Below are 22,680 nucleotides of genomic sequence, written 5' to 3'. Positions count from 1 at the left end.
GAAAAAGACAATAAGTCTGGGCACTATGAATGAGGTTGGTTAACTTTAAAATTCTGTGGTCTGAATGAAATTCTCCTCTATTCCTAATTACTAGCATAAAGATTATCATTTTCTGCCTCCTGGCTTTTATTAATGTTTTTTAGCCCCTGCTGATCATGACAGTATGACTTCCGATGAACCTCGAAGCATACCCCAAAATGGCTACAAACTCAGCTTCTAAATGTATTATAGACTCTTGTTATGAACCACAGAGCAGCTCTAGGGATGCATAGGGACTGTATGAATTTATCTTTGAGCAAAGATGTTTTGGGAGGAAAGGCTGTCCTCAGTCAGCACAAACACATACACCATATTATATAAACAAATAAAAGTAACTCGGCAAAACAAAGTGAGTTCTTTAGCAACTGTGAGTCTGTAATATATATATTTACAATTTAAGATGTATTTCAAATTCTTCTTTATTATTTACTTGTCGGCGACTAATTCTTAAAAACTGATTACCAGCTGAAAAGCCCAACCCCCTCGCATCCCGTACGGATCATGTTCACAACCCGAGCATCCACTGTTTTGCCTTTATGTATCAATCGTCTGTTCAGACATATCACAATTTTTCAGTATTCCAGGCATTAGCTTTTTTCACTGCTGTATCACACTGTTGACTCATGTTAAGCTTGTGGTCCACAAAGATCCATAGATCCTTTTTGCATGTACTACGTACAAGCCAGGGGTCTGCCAACTTGTTTTTGTGCAGCTGTTTCTTCCTGCCTAAGTATAGAACCAGACATTTATTCCTGTATTTTTTGTAGGAGCAAATGAGCTCATGAAGAATAGTTCTTTATTTGAAATAGTTTCTTCAGTACAGCTAGGTATCAATACAGTGTGAAGCAGGTGAGTGGGAATTATTGGAGAATTTATGTTGACCTAATGTCTATTAAGAGCATCTTCAACTTCTTAAAATACATTTTGAACTCAGATTCTGTTCCCAAGTAGAAAACAAATATGCAATTTGTCAGAAGGGTCTCATAAAGTATAAAGTAAACTGTAGTGCCAGCCTTCAAAATACAACTGCCAGGAAAGGATTGAGACCTGATTTTGCTTTTGTGTTAAAGGAATTATCTGTGATTTATATATTTGTATGTTCTTCCTAACATTTTGCACTCAGATATTAGAGGCAGGGTACAAAGCATATCATAAGTTGCAGCCCTAAGCGAAGGACCAAGGAGAAGGGATTGATATGTAAATATGGCTTCAACATGCAATTTTGTCATTTAAAGGATAAGGAAGACAGCATGCTTGGATAGAGTGAGAGGAATTATGCAGCTGCCCTATTTAGAGGATTGAGGCCTACTGACAGCCATGTTGTTATTGTGTTGCTAGAATGAATTGGAGCATGAAGTTCACCTCAAGTTCCCAAGGGAAGTTGAGGTCACTTCAACACCCTGAGTTCATTTCAATAAGATGTTTTCAGCTCTGCTGTGGGGACCAAACGCAAGTCAGGTGTGCTACTGAGTGAAATGTTGGTTTGACTAGGAGTGAAATCAGCCACATCTTCCAATTCAAGGCACTTCTGCTGCCTCTTTACTTCATAAAACAAACTCAGGTGTTAGACGCAATATTTACAGGCCTCGATTTTTCTGTCTGGTATCTGTAGGAGACAAAGTGTCTTTAACATGTATTGACTGAAAATGTCTGAGAATGGTGCTTCCCAACATGCCTCATAGGAGACGTGATTTCCACCCCACTCCCCTCCGCCTGTTAAGAGGGATAAGGCATGCAGCTGCTCCTTGTAAACTTCAGTCTTAAGAAGGCATGACTGCACCAAATTAAGGTGACAGATCTTTCCCAAACCACAGTTTCTGGTACATTGGCAACTCTTCTGCCCATTCAACTTTTGACAGTAAGGACTAGCTGGGTGTGGGGGCCCCCCTTATTTCTAATTTTGCCTTGGTAAAGGAGACTTTTCCATCAAATACAGTAGGTCACTCACAACTGACCACTCCATTGTGGGTGCTGGGAAGCAGAGACACAGGTGGGACCCAAGGCATCTATGGGGAGAAGCAGATTTGGTTCCTGAAAACAGGGATTTAAAAAAATATGAAAAGAAATAATAAATCACACAGATTAATGGCTCATGGGGACTGGAGGCAGGAACACCAACCATCACTGGCTAGGACTGATAATACATAAAGGGCCTTCCTTGACATTCCTTTAAGATAGGGTGTGCCACCCAGATGTTCCTGAATCATAACTGTCATCCCTGACCGGGGCAAAACTAGGCTTTCTTCCACCTGGGCCAAAGAGTTTGGCACACACACACAAATGAACACATTTGTTTTTAAAGGGCATAAAAAGCAGACAATATATTATCTGGCTACAACATTTTATTCTTATATAATTTCCCCCCCCCCCAACATAATTTACACAAAATATCCAACATAATTTATAATAACGTAACAATGTAACTTATAACAAAAAGTATCAATTTTTTCAGTATTACAAGATACAGTGGTACCTTGGTTCTCAAACTTAATCCGTTCTGGGAGTCCATGCGACTCTCGAAACTGCTCAAAAACCAAGGCACAACTTCTGATTAGCTGCAGGAGCTTCCCGCACTCAAGCAGAAGCTGTGGAAGCTGCGTCAGACATTCGACTTCCGGAAAACGGTCAAAAACCAGAACACACACTTCCGGGTTTGCAGCATTCAGGAGCTGATTTGTTCGATAGCTAAGCCATTCGGGAACTAAGGTACCACTGTATAATGTATATAAAGTCTGTTGCTTTGCATGTGCAACAACAAAAACAAAGCCCATTTGCACTACTGAGCCAGTGCTTCATGCTACTGTCAGGCCACCACCCAAAGCAAGCATTTTTCTGAATGCCTGCCTAGAGGTTGGAGAAGTGTGCTTTAACTACCAGTTGTTATAAGAAGAAGAAAACTGCTCCTTTCCCCTTATGGGGTACCCAAGAGCCCATATAGAGTCCTTTTGTAGGTTCTCTATCGGTAGGAGAAAATAACAGAGGCCAACCAGAGAATACTGAGAAGCAAAGCAGCTAGTAAGCCTGATTTTTTTTTAACTGTTGCAACAGGGTGCTCACAACCACACGCAGGAGGCAGGAGGGACCCAGAACAATGGCGCATGGCCTTATATATACTTTTTAAATTGCCACCTTCTAGCTCAAGACCACACCACCCCCCAATACATTATACATACATCATAGAAAGGGTGGTCTACAGCAAAAAACCTGTCTGCCAGGTTACCTGAGAATGATCACTGATTGCATTATTTGGGCAGTCTGGCGATTCCTTTCTGGATGATAAATACTCAGTTCCTGAAACCAGGTCACAGGCTCACCCTGTTCATACACAGATACCCCTTAAGACAGGATTTGTGAGCACAGAGACAATGGGGAGGTTTTCCCATTTCCTTTGTCCTTGCAGAGAAACATTTGAAGTCAATCTGGGAGAGACAAAATGGTTTCAAGACTTTTCCTGTCCTGATTCAGACATGTGGCTTGTTTGTTTGTTTGTTTGTTTGTTTGTTTGTTTATGTGTTTGCCTGGTACATTTATTTTATATCTTAGACCTTATAATTCTTAGTTAATTTGCAGATTAGACATGTAATATTGTTTCAGCTTCTGGTTGATCAAACGTTTGTTAGGCAGCTTACCGATTAACTTTCCAGATCTATGCAATCCGGCAGAAGCGGGGGAATCTAGAGTTTGTGTTTTCTGCTGCCTTAGAGGGTAGGACCCAAACCAATGGATTCAAAATACAAGAAATGAGATTCTGAATAAACACCAGGAAGGACTTTCAACAGTGGAATGGACTCTCCTTCCTTGGAGGTTTCTAAACAGAGCTTGGATGGCAATCTGTCCATTCTTTTTCTGTGATTCCTGTATTGGACTACATGAACCCTTGGTGTACCTTCCAACCCTACAATTCTTTGACTCTATGCAGGATAGCCATTGATCTGTTGCTTTGTAGGATTTTGTCAGCTGCTTCCTCTTAGGCTCTGCTTTTATATTTGTGAATAAAGCAACTTTTTCAAAAAATGTCACAAGTCTCTCCTGTGTTCTGTTATCCAAAAACCAACCAGCAGTGCCCCTGGAGTTTCTCAGAGTTTGGAAACCAAAGCATTATATAATACGTTGTGGCACAGTGCTCAACCCACGTTTGGGTCTCTCATGTCTTCACTCCAGGAGTTTGGGGTTTCCTTCTGGTGACATTTGCCACAGGATTTGCGGCTGAGGTTTTGATGCGGTCTGTTGAGCTGCTTTAAATAAGTGTTTCAAGAAAATACTTTAAAATAAATTAGTAAACAATCAGCAGCATAGTGATGGTCAATACTAATAAGTTCAACATCCACAGAAAATTCTCATTTGCTCAAGTCCTCCTTTGCATCTGAGAATTATTGTAATTCATTATTGGGACCAAACCAGCCATCCCCTGCTATTTTTGCCACATTATTAATATCTAAGAAACTCATGTTCCTGATCCATTCTGACTTATATAGGACCATTGCATTAATTTAAATCACTTCTGATGAAAGTTATTCTACATGACTGTACAAATATGCCTTAATTACAGGAACAGAACTATAGCCAGATCCCTGAATCAATGTGGATTAAAACATAATTTCACAGCCAAACAGAAACATGTTCCCAATCACTGCACTTGAATTATTGTTATGTAGCTTGGGGCTTGTATTAAAATCACTGAATAATTGCAATCAGATTATTATAATCAAGTACAGGGACAGTAATTACAGGTTACAGTCATTTTAAGCTGCCCTGGAAGTCCCATATACTGATCATATGCATATTAAAAGTTTATGTTAGTGATAAAATTAATGAACAGGATTGCAAGCTCCTGTCTGTGAGATAGGTGTCACATATCTTCCTGTAAAGGGAGTTGTATTTTGCATAGCAAGGACATCCAACATGTTTACATGATTTTCACTTCCCACACCAATTAACTATAAACAGCAGAGGAGAGCTATTCCACTTCTAGCCCCATTTTTTAAAAACACACACAACACTGTACCTCTCCTTTATTTCCACGTGAAAAACTTTCAATAATTGTTTCAATGGCAATGATGAATTAAATAGGTTGTTGATAACATTATTTATTTAAAATGGATGAAGAAAGCTAAATTGTAAAGGTAGGAGAAATTGTATACCTTTCCCATTTTTAGATCATAGAAACAATGGATATTATTGAAAATTCGTTTTTTGAAAAGCACCATAAGCCGTGTATTTCGCAGAAACTCTATTTTCAAGCAACTTCATACAGTCATATTTGCAAATGCCATATGATGTCCTGTATTGAAAACAGTAACCCATGCTGTCTTAATATTCTGATTAAAAAAGTGAAACCCCACTGGTGTATCTATAATAGCTATGTCCTTTGAGACTAACAATGAATGAAGAATCTGAAACATGAACTGGATTGTGATTGCTTGGCTCTAAAATTAGAACCTGAAATTCAAGGAGTGGAGCCCAACTGCTCTCATCACAAAGAAATATATCAGAGCAGAAGTATCCAATCACTGTGTAATTTTATTGCCGTTTAGTTTAAGATTCCAACAGAAAATAGAGACATTGGAAAAGTGAAAAATAGCACCCTAGTCCTAAATCTTTGCTACTGTATTTTCCAGCTAAATGAAAGCTGCTAGTGTAATATCGAATTAGCGACACTGAAAATGGTAAATATTCAGGTATTTCTCTATCTTAAGCAAATCATAGAACTGTAGAGTTCAAAGAGACCCCAAGGGTCATCTAGTCTTGCAACGTAGGAATCTCATTGAAAGCATCCATGATAGATAGCCACCCAACCTCTGGCTTGAGAGCAGTACATGTGAAAAGGATCTAGGAGTCTTGGTTGACCACAAACTTGACATGAGCCAACAGTGTGACGCAGCAGCTAAAAAAGCCAATGCAATTCTGGGCTGCATCAATAGGAGTATAGCATCTAGATCAAGGGAAGTAATAGTGCCACTGTATTCTGCTCTGGTCAGACCTCACCTGGAGTACTGTGTCCAGTTCTGGGCACCACAGTTCAAGAAGGACACTGACAAACTGGGACGTGCCCAGAGGAGGGCAACCAAAATGGTCAAAGGCCTGGAAACAATGCCTTATGAGGAACGGCTAAGGGAGCTGGGCATGTTTAGCCTGGAGAAGAGGAGGTTAAGGGGTGATATGATAGCCATGTTCAAATATATAAAAGGATGTCACATAGAGGAGGGAGAAAGGTTGTTTTCTGCTGCTCCAGAGAAGCAGACACGGAACAATGGATCCAAACTACAAGAAAGGAGATTTCACCTAAACATTAGGAAGAACTTCCTGACAGTAAGAGCTGTTCGACAGTGGAATTTGCTGCCAAGGAGTGTGGTGGAGTCTCCTTCTTTGGAGGTCTTTAAGCAGAGGCTTGACAACCATATGTCAGGAGTGCTCGGATGGTGGTTCCTGCTTGGCAGGGGGTTGGACTCGATGGCCCTTGTGGTCTCTTCCAACTCTATGATTCTATGATTCTATGATTCTAAACTTCCAAAGAAGGAGAGGCCACAACCTCTTGAGGGAGTCCATTCCACTGCTGAATCTCTCTTACTGTCAGAAAGTTCTTACTGATATTTAATCAGAATCTCCTCTCTTGTAAGTTGAATCCATTGGTTCAAGTCCTGCCCTCTGAAGCAGGAAAAAACAATCTTGCCCCATCTTTGCTGTGACAGCTAGGGCAGTCAAAGGCATCCGGTTGTGCTGCTGCAGATGCAGCAAGGTGTTGAACCCACTATTTTAGGTAACAGTGGCAAAAAGAAAGCATTAATATAGGCATTGGGGTAGGCAGAACCCAGGACCTTTGTGGGGATGCAAATTGCCACCTCTGTCAAAAAGCATTTGGTGAATATAGAGGGAGTGATATCCCCTCTCCTAGACTGCATTGATCAGCTGAAAAGTGGGACTACTACATGTATCTGTGTGTCCTGTGTGTTTGTGTGCAAGAATGTGGGGTGGCTACACCCACTACTGGTATGTGGTCCTTGAAGAATTGGCCTGGTTTGAATGTCACATTTGGACCAAAAATGGTTAGCCACTACTGCTATAGACAGGTGTCTGGAAGAATTCCTGTGATATGCTTTGTTCTGCGGGTGTCTCTCATGTATGACCATAACCGATCCACTAGTAATTGAAAACAATACATCAGATGAATCTTTAAAAATATATATCAAGATTTCTTTATGACATTATACATGGTTTGGATTTCCTCCAGCCCCATCCACAGAAAGGGGTAAATGCATGGCTATGAAATATGAATGAAAAAGAACGTGACATTCAAGAGAACAAAATAGGCCAGCAGACTAATCCCATGCCAGCCACACAGAATTTCTGCAGCCACCACGACAGCCAACATAAGCCAGATAAAAGGCCAACCAAACACCCAGATGCTGCTGTTGGAAAATTACATGCTAGAACTCAGCATCTGGGTTTCACAGCTGCCAAGTTCACCCCATGGGTGTCCACAGTATTGGCTCAGATGTTGGACCAAACAGAAGGGAAGTGGGCAACATGGAACATGCTGAACACCACAGTTAACAAGATGATACAGAGCCAAGCGAGTAATAAAAAAGCATGAACTTGCCAATGTGGTTTAGAACTTTCAAAAACTGAAGCCAAATCTAGTGTGCATCCCAAATACCAGATATAAGCAAGAAATCTCTCTCCAGGTAGTCCACTGGAACAATAGCAAAACTTGTAATTACAGTTGGTGTAGAATGCGGTCACCTGCCTTCTGGTCTCACCAAACTGCCTATAAATAACCAGAAAGACTTTAAAGGCCTGTAACATTGTGAAAAGATCTACATGTCATGCTTTTATATATATACAAAACAACAACAACAACAACAACAACAATCAAATATCTCAAATTAAAGGAAAATTCGTCAGGGAAATAAAGTGCTTTAGAGAGCTATGGGTAAGCAAAAGAACCACTAAATTTGTTTACTGATCAAAATGAATACTAAAAAAGTAAAATGTAAGAAAAGCTAGTTGAAGGTTGCGGTTTACATTCCTTTTGATATTATTCCAACTTTTGCACCTGGATATCCAGTGGACATGTTCAGCCTTAATAGTTGATATGGTTCCTTAATAGTTGATATGGAGTGATAACTTTCTGTTTAGAACCTGCATAACTTCTCTAGTCACATAATAACAATTTTATTATTTGTACCCCACCCATCTGACTGCGTTGCCCTAGCCATTATGCCCCAGCATAGTTGCAGGCCTTTAAATTTAGAGCAGTGGCCATAGGCAAGTGTCTTCTACAGTCACCCATTCCCCATTTCTCTTAGCTTGGCTACCTCATTACCTTTGAGGAAAAGATATAGGTTTCAGCATTTGAGTCCTATCAGCAGAAGCCCATGCAAGGACTTTTGCTTGCACAACAGGATTTCCCCCCACTCCTACCCCTGTGTATCCCTTTCCTCAAGTAGAGCTACTCTACATGTCACTTGCCAAGTTTGTCCACCAAACATTCACCTTGACTCAGGAGGGATTATGGAGCAAACGTACCTTCTGGCTGGGGAGAAGCAGGGCTAGGGAGCAGCAGTGGCAGAGTCATCACTGCATCCACAGCCCCTGGATTTGCACTAGCCAGCGCTTAAGTAAGAGAGGCAGTATTTTTCTCAATTTTTGCTGTCTAGGCTCCAGGCTCGTGCAATGGGGTGGTCCAGGTCAGGACTCTCCAGATGTTAGCCCAGTTTAGGATCCAGAGGATCCTTGGCTGACCCAGCTATGCCTCTCCCCAATCCATGACATCCCACTTTGGAGTCTTAAACTAGCCACAGCCAGCAGGACCATAGCTATTGGTAGCCTGACAAGAATCCACACCACTGGCTGGTGCAACAGAGCCCTCCATAACAGTGTAGTTTCCCCACCAGAGAAAGGAAGCCTCTGCTCCATATGCCAAGGACTAAGACTAAAAAGACTAAGGTTGTAATCTTAGCAGAAATTAAGTAGTAAGCACCATTGAATTAAATAGTATCTATGTCTGAGAAGACGTGGTCCAGATTATGCTGTCAGTTTATTTTCTTCTCTAGCCCATTTTCTAGTACTTCATGATAGGCCAGTATTCTTCTAAAGCAGAATGCTTTGTGTATGTATTTATTTCATGGGAATGTGTGTGATGTTGTGTTTTAATGGCACTTGTTTCTAGAAAGGGCACGTTTTAAGGCCAATTGTTGATGGCAGCCTCCCTTCAAACATTGCTTCTAACCATGAGAAAATCTCAGGATGAAATTTACCACTCAGTTTGTAACAGCAGTGCTTTAGGGAAGATTGATCGCTGCTTTTGGAGCTCTGGAAGCTGTAAATTGTTGCAATCTGAGAAGATGTGTGACTTTCTCTCACAGATGAGTTTTGTTCTAGGCAGAGGAACAAGCACTTGCTCCATGTTTCCTAATCCCAAATTATCAGAGGTAGGCAACATTGTACTTAACCGTGTTGCCACTTGCAGCTGCTAGAAAGAAAGAAAGAAAGAAAGAAAGAAAGAAAGAAAGAAAGAAAGAAAGAATAATAGATTTGCCTTTCTACAGCTTCTTTAGAAAGCCATCAAGTGCTATTCTGAAGATGCTGTTGAAAAGTAAGGGGAGGGGAATTCGAGAGCCAGTGTGGTGTAGTGGTTAAGTGCGGTGGACTCATAATCTGGTGAACCGGGTTCGATTCCCTGCTCCTCCACATGCAGCTGCTGGGTGACCTTGGGCTAGTCACACTTCTCTGAAGTCTCTCAGCCTCACACACCTCACAGAGTGTTTGTTGTGGGGGAGGAAGGGAAAGGAGATTGTTAGCCGCTTTGAGACTCCTTTGGGTAGTGATAAAGCGGGATATCAAATCCAAACTCTTCTTCTTCTTCTTCTATGGGCAGCTCATACTTCTGCAAAGGTATAATGCAAGTGTTATCCAGTTTAAAAACTGATCGCAAACCTAAACTTGCAAGATCCCAAATCATTCCTGAGTGTGGGATGAATTTAAAATATGAAATATCAGAGCCTTTTATGTGATGGCTGCATGATTGTAAATCAGTGCTTGTTGTTGTTTAATTGTTTAGTGCTTACCAGTGCTTACAATCAGACAAATATTATTACTTGCAGCTGCTTGCCTCTTTCCTTCATTGTATCCTTGGGAATAGCCTGACATGACATAGACCAGTCAGAAGACGCTGTACACATTTTTTAATATGATACACACTCTGGGCCAATTTTGGGTTGTTCTAAACCAGGATTCCCCAACCTTCCAAATTGATGAAGGAAATTCCTCTAACACTAACAAAATATCTTTGAAACACATAGTTTATTATATTTTAAAATGACGCTTACATTCAAATGCATCTTAATCAGCCTCATGTGCATTCAAATGCATCTAAATGATTCTGCAGTTTCATCCTGTGATAGTACAACTTGAATAAATGCACCTTTGCAAAGATGCATCAGAATAATAATAATTCACTTCCCCCATTCATAAGCACTACAAACCCCCTGTTGCAGTGCAGCCTTGTTTAACAAAAGTCACAATCAGGACAAATATGCACTGCAGTAACGAATTCGTCAAATTTCCAATGGATATGAACATTTGGCAGGTAACTTATTTCAGATTCACTGAGACTTCCCAGGAAGGAATTTGAAGCAGGAATAGTTTTCCTGGTTCCATGTGTGTGTTTGACATGCACTGAGCAGAAGTAACTTTAAAGTTATAGTGTAAAAAAACAAGAGGAGGGGAAAGTCTGCAGAAGAGTGCTCCAGATGAATCTAAGCACTACTGATTAACACCAGTTTTTGAAATGTTAATTAGTTTTACACTTAACAGCTTGTCATTGTCTAAAAGGGCATTGGAGCAAACTTTACAAAGTGCAGACTGAGGAGTTTTTAACTCCTTAGTGCCAAGGCTGGCACATATCCACATGCTCTCAATGGTGTTATGAGTAGACAATTATTAATTAGCTGTAGTAGGTTGCAAAACAATGGCCTGGGTGTCTCTACAATGGCAAATTAGAGAAACAAGTACAATTTATATGAAGAAACACTTCAGTTCTATATATATTTTACAAAGTTATTTTGGGGGCTGACTTTTTTTTAATGTAATTTAAGTCAGGGTGTCAGATGTACCATTTGATTTAGTATCCATGCAGCTGACTTGTGTTATGCATTATTTCATCAAGATACAGCGAGCAAATGATCACATTATTTATCTAAGAGTTCTGGAGAGCAACAATCCTCTTGTATTCATACAGGTTATGGGCCAACTTGATTTCTACAAGTCAAAACAAAGAGTACCTTAACAGGCCCAATTCCATGTGAAAGCAATCCCCTTGGTTCTTCTTTGAGCGACATGTGTTCCTTCTGCAACTCTTGTAATATTAGTTAATCTTTCACATCAAATGTAGTTGTTTTAATTTCTGAAAACCGTAATCCTGTTGCAGAACTTCACACTACAATATTGTGAATTGTGGTAGATTCTGAACTGTAGTGCTTGCTATTAGTCACATGGTCTGACTTGTTGCTGAGGAGAAACTTCTCCACAGAGAACTTCCCCTTCACATTTGTGGAGGTGTGTGCTCCAAATTGGGGACAATTTAATGGTGCAGAGTTAAATGGCTCCTGGAAATGGAGTTACTGTCAGCAGCAGAGCAGTAGTGGAGCTGTGGCATTTGGCCTCCTCCTTTTATTTTAATGAGAACAAAAGACAGCTGGCTGCAACTCTCATCACTTCCAACACCACATGCCCCTAAAACAGGAATCTGTCTGTGGTGTTCCCTGGTCCGGGGTTCAGGTTCTGGCTCGTGTTCCAAGGATGCTGGCTGTGATGGGCCTGTTTGGTCTGGCGCAACCGGCTCGCTCAGTCGTGGTTCTGGTTCCGGTGTCCTTTCGGCCTCGCAGGTCCTCTCTGTATTTACTGATTCTGCCTCTCCTGCTGGCCCCTCCTGCTCTATGGGCCTCACTGCCGCTCTGTTCCCTTGGGACTCCTCTGACCTTTCCTCCTCCTGGTTTTCTCCCGGGAATCGTCGCCGTATCTGGTCGCAGTGGCGGCGCCAGCATTGCCCCCCATCCGTTAGCACCTCGTATGACACTAGGCCAGTGACCCTGGTGACTGTGGCGGGTACCCATGCTGGGCCTGCCCCAAAATTCTTTGCGTACACTGGGTCCTGGGCCTCGAAGGTCCGGGGGTTCCTGCCTTCCCCCACCACTACCTCATCCTGAGCTCTATCGGGGTGAAGGCGGTCCAATCTGATTGCAAGGCGCCTACCCATTAGTAGTTCAGCGGGGCTCCGGCCAGTCGTTGAGCTGGGGGTGCTGTGCTGTGCTAGGAGGAATGTGGCAAGGCGGTACTCCCAATCCCCTTGCGTCATGCGGCGAAGGGTGTCCTTGGTGGTCCGCACCATGCGTTCTGCTTGGCCATTGGTGGCAGGGTGGAATGGCGCCGAACGGATGTGGCGGATGGCGTTCTGCGCTGTGAAGGTTTGGAATTCTCCTGACGTGAATGCAGTCCCGTTGTCTGAGACGAGAGTGTCAGGGAGCCCGTGGGTTGCAAACAGCCTGCGTAGTACCCGGATGGCTGCGGATGTAGAAGTGGACGGTACCAGTGCGACTTCCAGCCATTTGGTGTAGGAGTCCACCACTATGAAGAATGTTTTCCCCTGAAAGGGGCCAGCGAAGTCCACATGCAGGCGTGACCATGGTGCTCGGGTGGACTCCCAGGACTGGACTGGGGCCCTTGGGGGATCTGGGCGGGATTCTTGGCAGGCCTGGCAGTGTTTGACCCAGGCCTCTATCTCTCCGTCGATCCCCGGCCACCACACATAACTCCTGGCCAGGGCCTTCATTCTTACTACCCCTGGGTGTGTCTCGTGTAGGGCTGTGAGGACCCTTTTGCGGAGGGGCTGGGGAACAACGACCCTGCTTCCCCATAACAGGCACCCCTTGTGGGCCGACAGTTCATGTTTGCGGGTTGTGTAGCCAGCGAATTCTGGCCCAGGGCTGTTGCTGGGCCATCCCCTCCACACCCAGTCCAGGACCCGGGAGATGACCCTGTCTTTCTTGGAATGGTGTGCAACTTCTTGTGCCTGAATGGGGCGGTCGGGAAGCAGCTCCAGGCTCATAACCTCTTGTGCAGGTGCTGGGTCGGGGCCTGTTTCCGGTAGTGGTAGCCTGCTGAGGGCGTCCGCATGGCCCATCGCCTTCCCCGGTCGGTGAATCAGTGCATACTGGTAGCTGGCAAGGAAAATTGACCACCTGAGGACGCGAGGAGACAGCACTTGGGGGGTCTGCTTTTCGGGGGCAAACAAGCCAAGCAACGGCTTGTGGTCAGTCACCACGGTGAAGGGCCGCCCGTACAAGAAATCATGGAATTTTTTTACTCCCTTCACAATTGCCAGCCCCTCCTTGTCTATTTGTGAGTAGTTCCGTTCGGTTGCGCTGAGTGTCTGGGAAAAGTATGCTACTGGTACCTCTCTTCCATCCGGGAGTTGGTGTCCCAGGACAGCGCCAATGCCATAGGGTGAGGCGTCGCATGCTAGCACCACCGGCAGCCTCTCGTCGAAGTGTGCCAAGACCGAGTTTGAGACAAGCAAGTCCTTGACTGCCTGGAATGCAGCCTCCTGGCGCTGGCCCCACACCCAAGGGGCCCGCTTGTCCAGAAGTCTGTGTAGGGGCTCTGCTACCGCCGCTTTGTGGGGAAGGAAGGAATGGTAAAAGTTCAATAGTCCCAAGAAGGCCTGAAGTTCAGTCTTGCTCTTGGGCACTGGGGCATCACAAATGGCCCGTACCTTGTCCCCAGTCGGGTGGACCCCTTCTGCGTCCACCATAAATCCCAGAAAGTCCACCTGAGGCACTCCTAGTAGACATTTTTCCCGCTTCACCTTGAGACCCGCCGTCTGGAAACGGTGCAGAACGGTGCGGAGGCGGTCCTCAAACTCCTCTGGTGTGGGCCCGGCAATCAACACATCATCGAAGAAGGGGGTGACGCCAGGAATTCCTTTAAGGAGAGAGTCCATTAGGTTCTGGAATATGCCTGGTGCCACGCTGACGCCGAATTGCAGCCGCTTTACCCTGAACGCTCCTCTGTGCGTCACAATCGTCTGTGCCTCTGCTGTGGCCTCATCTACTGGTAGCTGTTGATATGCTTGGGCCAAGTCCAGCTTGCCAAAAATTTTCGACCCAGCCAGGGTGGCAAGGACATGGCTGACCACTGGCACTGGGTATGCATGGGCCGTGAGGGCCTTGTTTATGGTACATTTGTAGTCTGCGCAGATGCGGACCGAACCATTAGGCTTGACGGGTGTGACAATTGGGGTTTCCCAGGGGGCATTAGGCACCGGCTCCAGCACTCCTTGCTCCACGAGTCGGTCCAATTCCTCGTCTATACGGGGTTTCAGGGCGAACGGGACCCGGCGGGCCTTGAGCCTGACTGGTCGTACTGCGGGGTCAAGCTGTAGAGCAATGGGGGGGCCCGTATACTGTCCCAATTTCCCATCAAAACCCCCAGAAATTCCTTGCATATGGCGTCCACGTCCACTTGTAAGCTAGTGTTGTTCACCCCGGTGACGGCTAGCCCCAGTGGTCCAAACCATGCCAATCCCAGTAAGCTAATGTAGGGGCCCTTGACCACAAGCAAGTCCAGTTGCCGCGTCCGCCCTCGGTATTGCACCCTGAAGGTTCCCACCCCCATTGTGGGGACCTTACGTTTCTGGAAGTCCCGGAGGGTGAATGGGGCTGGCCTGAGTTTGGGACCCCCAGTAGGACACAGTTTCCTTAAGGTCCTTGCCGAGATTATGGATAGATTTGAACCCGTGTCAAGCTCCATGCGGCATGGGGCCCCCTCTATCTGTACCTCCACATAAATTTTCTCTACGTTGGGGTGGGGCAACTGGTATACCTGGAAGTCCGTGAGCTCCGTTGAGTTGCCTTGGTGCGTTGGGCCCCGGGACCTGGGGCTCTTGGATTGGTCATCTGATGCCTGGCGTCGGGTGGGCCGAGCCCGACACACCCGGGCGATGTGTCCCGATTTTCTGCACTGCCTGCACTCTGCGTTGCGGAAACGGCAGGTCCTCCTCTCGTGACTTTCTCCACAGCTTGCGCAGTTCCCTCCTTCTCGTCGAGGCAGCTGTGGTATGTGGGCTGCTTGAGTGCGCTGCTGTACTCGGTGCACCTCCTCCCTGTTGGATCCTGAGTCGTCGGTGAGGTCTTCGTGGTGGACCCTCGGTTGGGACGGCTGGCTCGGCCGTGCCTCTTGCGTCGACTTCTCAGCAGCTTCCGTTGCCAGGGCCTCCTCCAGAGCGACCTGGAACGTTAGGTTCTTCTTAGCGTAGAGGCGTCGTTGCAGCTTCTCATCCCTCAGGCCACCGACGAGGCGGTCACGAAGCATGTTCTCCAGCTCTGAGAAGTTGCAGAACCGGGCGGCTTGGCGGAGAGAGGTCACAAACCCAGTTATGGTTTCCCCAGGGGCTTGCCGCTTTGCGTAGAAGGCATTTCGACGAGCCACCACTGAGGGCTGTGGCGAAAAGTGCCCCTTCAGCTGTTCCATTATTGTTTTGTATGGAACTGTAGCGACGTCTTCAGGCGCAAGGAGAGCCCGGGCGATTTCAAACGTCTCCTCTCCGCAGACGCTGAAGAATATTGCCCTCTTCTTGGCGTCTTCTTCATCGGTGACCCCTTTGGCTTCTAGGAGGAAGGTGAAACGGGAGGCGTACGCTTCCCAGTCTCCAGATGCTGGGTTGAACGGCGAGAAGCTGCTGTCGGTTGCCATTCTGAGTTCCTTGTGTCCCGGAGCTGAAGCCTGGATACACGGTGCGAGGCAGCGGTGCGGCAGGTGGCGGTGCTGCGGTGCTGTGTGTGGCAGTCAGCTCAGCGGGATCCCACCTTCGTCGCCAGTGAAATATACTCAGGGTCGCAGAGTGATTTCATGCTCTTTATTCAGCTCATAGTGGTGAGGAGGAATGAATGAAAGTCCCCTCAAAGTATCTGCTTTATATACATTATTTACACAATGGGCTGCACATGATTGGCTAATTCTGGAATTCTACTGTAAGCCAATCAGGTTGTGGATTCACTTATATCTGGAGCATGATTGGGTGGTTCCTGCCAACCAATCAGACTGCTGCATTGTTCTAGGACCAATCAGACTGATGCATTCTGAATCCTATTGTTCTAGGACCAATCAGACTGCTGCGATTTGGATCCTATTGTTCTAGGACCAATCAGACTGCTGCAGTTTCGATCCTATTCAACTCAGTACATAACACTGTCGGATTTATGGCAACTGCCACCACAAACAATAGTCGCCACCATTTTTTGTGGTGGCTGTTTTCCGGGGGGGGGGGGAGGATCATTGGCATGTAAACGCTAAGAGGAACTTGATAAACATCATCACTAAAATGCTATTTAAAAACCTGCTACTGTCTTGTTACCACCTGAATGTCTCTCCACACAGAGAACTATTTAAAAATCCACACACAAATTGAGAAATAACCCAAAGGCTTCTTCCAAATTTGCCACCCACAAATAGGCACCAAACTGTGAGGGGGGATGGGTTAGGGAGGATGAGTTTTCATTCAGCATTAATCTTATCCAGGGGTATTTACAATTTCTTCTGGGATTCTGGAGTTCAGATTATCTGATCTGGTTCCCGAAAGGCAGTAGAAATTGTTTTTTGCTCTATTCCCCCATCACCACCAATTCAAAATGTTATCTAGAGCACCACCCATGTCTCTTACAGCGGCTTTCCTGTCTACATTACTGATCCAATTATCTACCTTCCTCAAATTATGATTTAATTTCATGTATAGTAGTATCAAGATTCTTTCAATAAAGACATATATCCAGCACAGTTTATGAAAACCTCAGAGCCAAACAAGAAAATAATAAAACAATTAAAAATTACAATGAAAATAGCAGGTGTATATCAGAAGTGGGTAACCATTAGCCCTCCAGATGTTGCTGGACTATACAGCTGTCATCATCCTGGCCATTGGCCATGCTGACTGGGCCTGATGGGAGCTGTAGTTTAGCATCATCTGGAGAACCAAATGTTCCCCATGCTTGGTATAAACAGTAGTTTGGTGTTGCTGTTTTTAATGAGCATCAGCTAAGACTTCCATAGGGTTCTACCATTGAGAAAGTTGTCTCCCTAGTTGTCACACACCTTGCCCCAGAAGGCATGGGCACCTGTGGACATCCAGCAATAGTTGCTTCACTTGAAACAAGTCCAAATGCTTTGGGATCTCACGAAAAGCCTCTATGGATGTATCAATAGATGCTGCTTTCTATTGGGCCAATACGCATGGAAAGGGTTTAACCAAATGTTACACGCACCCAGTGAAGTTGATCTACTTTAGAGTAATTTCCCACAGAGGCGGTTGTATTTAAATTGACAGGACAATCTCTAACCCTGTATGAATATCATGTGTGGTGTTCACCTGTGTTTTACAGACCTATTGAAATAAATGAACATGACTAACTCCATGAATTTCAGTGGCTATACTCTGAATAAAGCATAGTTGACTACCAACCCATACTGTACATCACCACAACTTTTATTGACATATTTGCAGTTGTGTTTTCAATGGGAACAAATGAGAAAATATACATAAGGTGTGTTATATCACACATTATGCATATAAATCATGCTCTGAGTGTATATTTATTGAGTTGAGCTCTTTGTAGTTTGTTATCCTGCATTCCTTGACACTACTGAAGGTTTATTGCAACATGCTTTAACATAAGATTCAGCCACTCCTGTCCTCCGAAATCTTCCACAATTTCTACCTTGCATTTAGGCAGTGCCACCCCCCCCCCGAGGGTATTCAAGGGTACGCAGTACTGGCACTTTTTTGTAGAAGAAAAGCACTGGTTAAAAGTCTGGTACTTACTGTAACAATGTCCTGGTGAGTACCTGCACGGTTTTCTAGGAGGAAAGGTTCTGCATTTAGGCAGAATTCTTACTTCTAAACTCACTGCTTTTGCACGTGCAACTATCAGATGTTTAACAAAAAACTTATGCAACTATAGAACTTTCAGTTCCATATGCATTGTGTTTCCTATGCAACAAATCTAAAACTTAAGTATATAAACATTAAAATTAGAATTGTTCTCTCCTCCAGTTTAACAAGAAGAAGACACCCCAAGCAAAAAAAAAAAAAAAATCCGCTCTGGATTGGTGTTAAGAGTGACGATGGAATGTTTCAGTTTTCCTTATTCCGTAACATCTTCTATAAGATGTCCAGTCCAGGGTGGGGGGTTGGAATCTGTTAATAGAGTCTTTTATGTTTTGGCACCCACTTTGCAGAATGCTCTCCCTTCTGAAATATGGGAGCCTCCTACTTTGGGATGTTCTCCCTGCCTGTTGCATACTGATTTATTTAACTGACTTTCACTGACTATCTCTATCAAATCTCAGGCCCTTGGTGGCTGCTGTTATGATGTTTTTTCCCTGATAATTTTTGTATTGTTTTAACAGCTCTGTTATTCACTGTATCAAAATGTTAAAAGATTTTTAATAAATAAATAAATACAAATAATATTTCCTCTGGAGGCAGAAGAGGTGGTAGTGTGGGAATATGCGGCAGGACAAGGGATAGCACTGTGGAGGGGGAAAGTGGGTATTTTTCAAAGAAAGAAAACCCTGAAAATGAACAATGTTTTTTTAAAAAAAAAACCAACAACAACAACTGCGGATGCTGCATTCTCTATACGCAATGTGGGTATAATACTACATTGGTCAGCAACCATAATGTAGAAAGGTAATGTGCAAGTGTTTTTATATGCTTCTCAGAATTATAAAGGGAGTGTGAGTGGATTTTAAACATTTTGATTAGCACCACAAAGATTTTAATGCTTTATTTAAACAGTTTGCTATAGGGCAAACACATTTGGTAGACAAGTAAAATGAAAGCACAGGCATCAGTTTCTCTGTTTCCTATTAAGTAATGTTGCGAAGTAAGCAGAAGTTGGATTCAGATATCAGATAATTATCTTCACACTGTGTGTCACAGTAAATAATTTTAATTGGTTTAACTTCAGGGACCATTACTGGCCTAATTAGAAACATGAAAAGGCTACAAGTATTAGGAAATATCCTGAAGGAACGAGAACATTAGCAATTCTGTCAAGCCATTTTAAAAATAAGTACACAGAAGCAGTCGCATTTCAGTAAAAGGCAGATCACTTGAAAGGTGCTTTTAGGAAAACAGTACTTGTGAATTTGTTATAAAAGAACTCTGAGGATAAGTGCAGAGATTCCATAGCGGTTTGACATGTGTTATTACTGTGTTAAAGGCACGCTAGTACCGATTGCTGTTTTTAAAAAGCCCAGGTTAACTTTCTCTGAATTACACAGAAATGACAGAGCAGAGAGGCCTGGAGAGACGATGATTTACAGGGCAAACTAGCAAGATCACTTGGTTGAAAAAGGGAGACCCAGAGGTTGGCTTAAAGTTTCTCTTGGTTTCTTGGTTATTTCCACTTCACTTTTTCCTCTGTTTCATACAGGATCTTTTCACATTCCCATCCCTGTAAGTCACTGCAATAAGCATCTGGAATCAGGCAAAAGCTGCTCCAGAAAATGTAGTGATGCCACAGTTATGGTTGCCTACTTATCACAAGGAAATTGTCCTACCTGCTTCTGTGTCATCAAAAGCAGTGTTGTCTGAAAAAGCCATCCGTCGAAGTTTTCCATTGCATGGGGATTAGGGATGAGCATCCCAAGGATGCTCCAAAAGGCCCAGGCTTTTAGGACTACAGTAGTACCTCAGGTTACAGGCGCTTCAGGTTACAAACTCCGCTAACCCAGAAATAGTACCTCGGGTTAAGAACTCTGCTTCAGGATGAGAACAGAAATTGTGGTGTGGCGGCAGCGGGAGGCCCCATTAGCTAAAGTGGTACCTCAGGTTAAGAACAGTTTCAGGTTAAGAACGGACCTCCAGAACAAATTAAGTACTTAACCCGAGGTACCACTGTACCTCATTTTGGTAGTGCTTACAAAAGGTTCAAGAGCACTCATAGAGCACTCATGTCTGAAGCACCAGCTCCCCTACCCCTATTACTGTCTTTCTGCCTGCGCCCAAGGGAGAGCAACTAACCTGCAGTGGCAGAGAAGTCAGCTGAGAAGTTATAGGTGACAAGAGGTGCTCTTGGTAGAGTATTCATTCTCCTTGGGGTGGGGGTGGAGCTGCAAGTTCCAGCATTTCTGGGTGGAAAATGGTGCTGTTTGTGCCAATTTTCACCAGGGAGAACATCCTACAGTGCTCATAGTTATTATTTTCCCCTTACACAGAATGTGCCTGTATTTTTATTGCCATATACCTCTTACTGCACTTTGAAAAGCATGAATGTCTCTACTAGCATTGGCATGCCTATTCTCACCTAATCACCCTAACTGCAGAGAAGTCGTACAGTATGAAAGACTAGACATGATTTATTTGTAGTCCTTACTCCCATTTCCCCTCTGCTATGGAGATGCTACAATGTGAGTCTGAAGGAACGTATAATCTTACCCATATTTCCAATCTACCATTCCAAAGAAATAGCCCAGTTCACGTTGGAGACCAAGGGCTATATTCCCTCTAGGCCAAGCCTTCCAGAGCCAACATGCTGTTTATGGGCATGGAGAGGCAAAAGTGGGCAGAGCAATGAAAGCAACTCTTATCAGGAGCCAATATTCCAGCTGTGGAGAAGTCCAAAAAATCTTTTTTAAAGATATTTTGTTAGTCTTTCCCCACAGAATTTGACAATATTCAATTCACTTTCAGTATAATAACTGCTTACATTTTAACTTTCCATCCTTACGTCCATGATGTTCCTGTTGTATTCTTTTATCTGTTACCATAACACCATTTATTTTCTGTTGTATTGTATCTTATGTTACAATCATTTACAGTGGTACCTCAGGTTAAGTACTTAATTTGTTCCGGAGGTCCGTTCTTAACCTGAAACTGTTCTTAACCTGAAGCACCACTTTAGCTAATGGGGCCTCCCGCTGCCGACGCGCCACTGGAGCACGATTTCTGTTCTCATCCTGAAGCAAAGTTCTTAACCCGAGGTACTATTTCTGGGTTAGCGGAGTCTGTAACCTGAAGCGTCTGTAACCTGAAGCATATGTAACCTGAAGTACCACTGTATTCATTTTCCTTCCCTTGCCTATTCCTCAAATACTGCTCATTTGGCTATAGTTTTTTCTCAAACAGTCTGAGAAGAACCTCCACTCTTTAGCAAAATTCTCATCTTTTGGATATCTTATTTTTGCTGTCAACTTCACCATGTCTACATTAACATTAAACATTAACATTAAAATCCATTCTTCTTTTGCTAGGACTTCTTCTTCCCACTTCTCCGCATATGGGATTCTGGCTGCAGTACATAAACAACCAAAAATCTGAAAACTGTACACACACATGCCTCCATACTCCATTCAGGCAACTAAGAAGCATTATTGCAAGGCAAGGACACATTCTGGTTGGCCCAGAACACATAAGAAACAGGAGCGGCTTGTCTGGTGGGGCACAGCTGGAGCAACAGCTTCCCAGCTGTGGTGTCAGAGCAGAGAAGATGACATAGCCTGAGAAGGTCTATGGCTTGGGGAGAGTCCCAAGTGCCCAAGAGATGTCTGGCCTGGAAGCTCTCCACCCCTTTGGCAGACCCTATTATCTTAAGAAAATCTTCCTGTCTATATTCCTCCCAAGATTACAAAGTCAAATGCATTCTTCAAAGGCCTTTTAAAAAATTGTTTTCATTTGATTTAGTTGCTCTTGTGTTATGTTGTTACTGGCTTAAACCTGCTAGTGTGTATATGCTTGTGTATGGGAGTCACTTTGAGAACTGGTACTGAAGAGCATGGTATTAAAATCTTTTTAAAATAAATTAAGCTTTAAACTGATGACACTAGGGGGTTTAGATTTAGAATTTCAAATTTTGATCTGCTTTTCTATTGTTTGTATTTGTTTCATGCTGTATGCTGCCCTAAAATCTGTTATGACAAAGGGCCATGGGGAAAAAATGTTCTGCATAAATACTTTCAAAGCTGAAAGCGGTAGAAAATTATTTATTCCAATGCATATTCAAAAGAACAACTTTATTTCAAGTGTTCAGGGTTCCAATCACCCTCATTAGAAAGTATTCCACTTTCTCTATTCCCCAGCACCCATTCCCCTCCTTTTTTTACAGAACAGATTTAGGGTGCATTTGGTGGTGAGATGGTGGAAGTTCAGTTGTGCAAGCAGAAACTCTTGCACTAACAGGATGACTGACTTAGTACAGTAGTACTTTGGATACAAACCTTAGGGGATATATATAGATGAGAGATAGAGATAGAGATAGAGATAGAGATAGAGATAGAGATAGAGATAGAGATAGAGATATTTCCCCCAAAGCATGCTGGGAAACAGGGACTTCCTGTTTCTCAGTGTTTGTGTTTCAGCTCCAGTCCTACCAGTATTCACCACCTGAGTTTGTTATCAGAGGCAATGATACTGACTTTCAACATTTAGGAAGACTAAACATTGTCAGTATTTTATTTCAAAAATTGCAACAAAAGTGCCACCAAGATGTTATTCTCCACTCCCTTCCCTGTACTCAGTGACATTTACGGTAATGTGTAATGGTTTGCTCAGGGGCATCTTGCCCATAGAGGCAAGTGGCACGGGGC

At 43.8% G+C, this 22,680-nt stretch overlaps 1 long non-coding RNA gene across 1 annotated transcript in view; it reads right to left on the bottom strand.

Moving 5' to 3' along the window:
* The window catches only part of LOC310660151, a 586,996-nt gene that overhangs the window by 394,393 nt on the left and 169,923 nt on the right, over nucleotides 1–22,680 (bottom strand). The window lies entirely within an intron of this gene.

This window comes from Podarcis tiliguerta (genome assembly GCF_965153285.1).
Source record: "Podarcis tiliguerta genome assembly, chromosome: 11".
NCBI lineage: Eukaryota > Metazoa > Chordata > Lepidosauria > Squamata > Lacertidae > Podarcis > Podarcis tiliguerta.
Note: the sequence above shows the minus strand (reverse complement) of the source record. Positions and strands in the feature narration are given on the sequence as shown.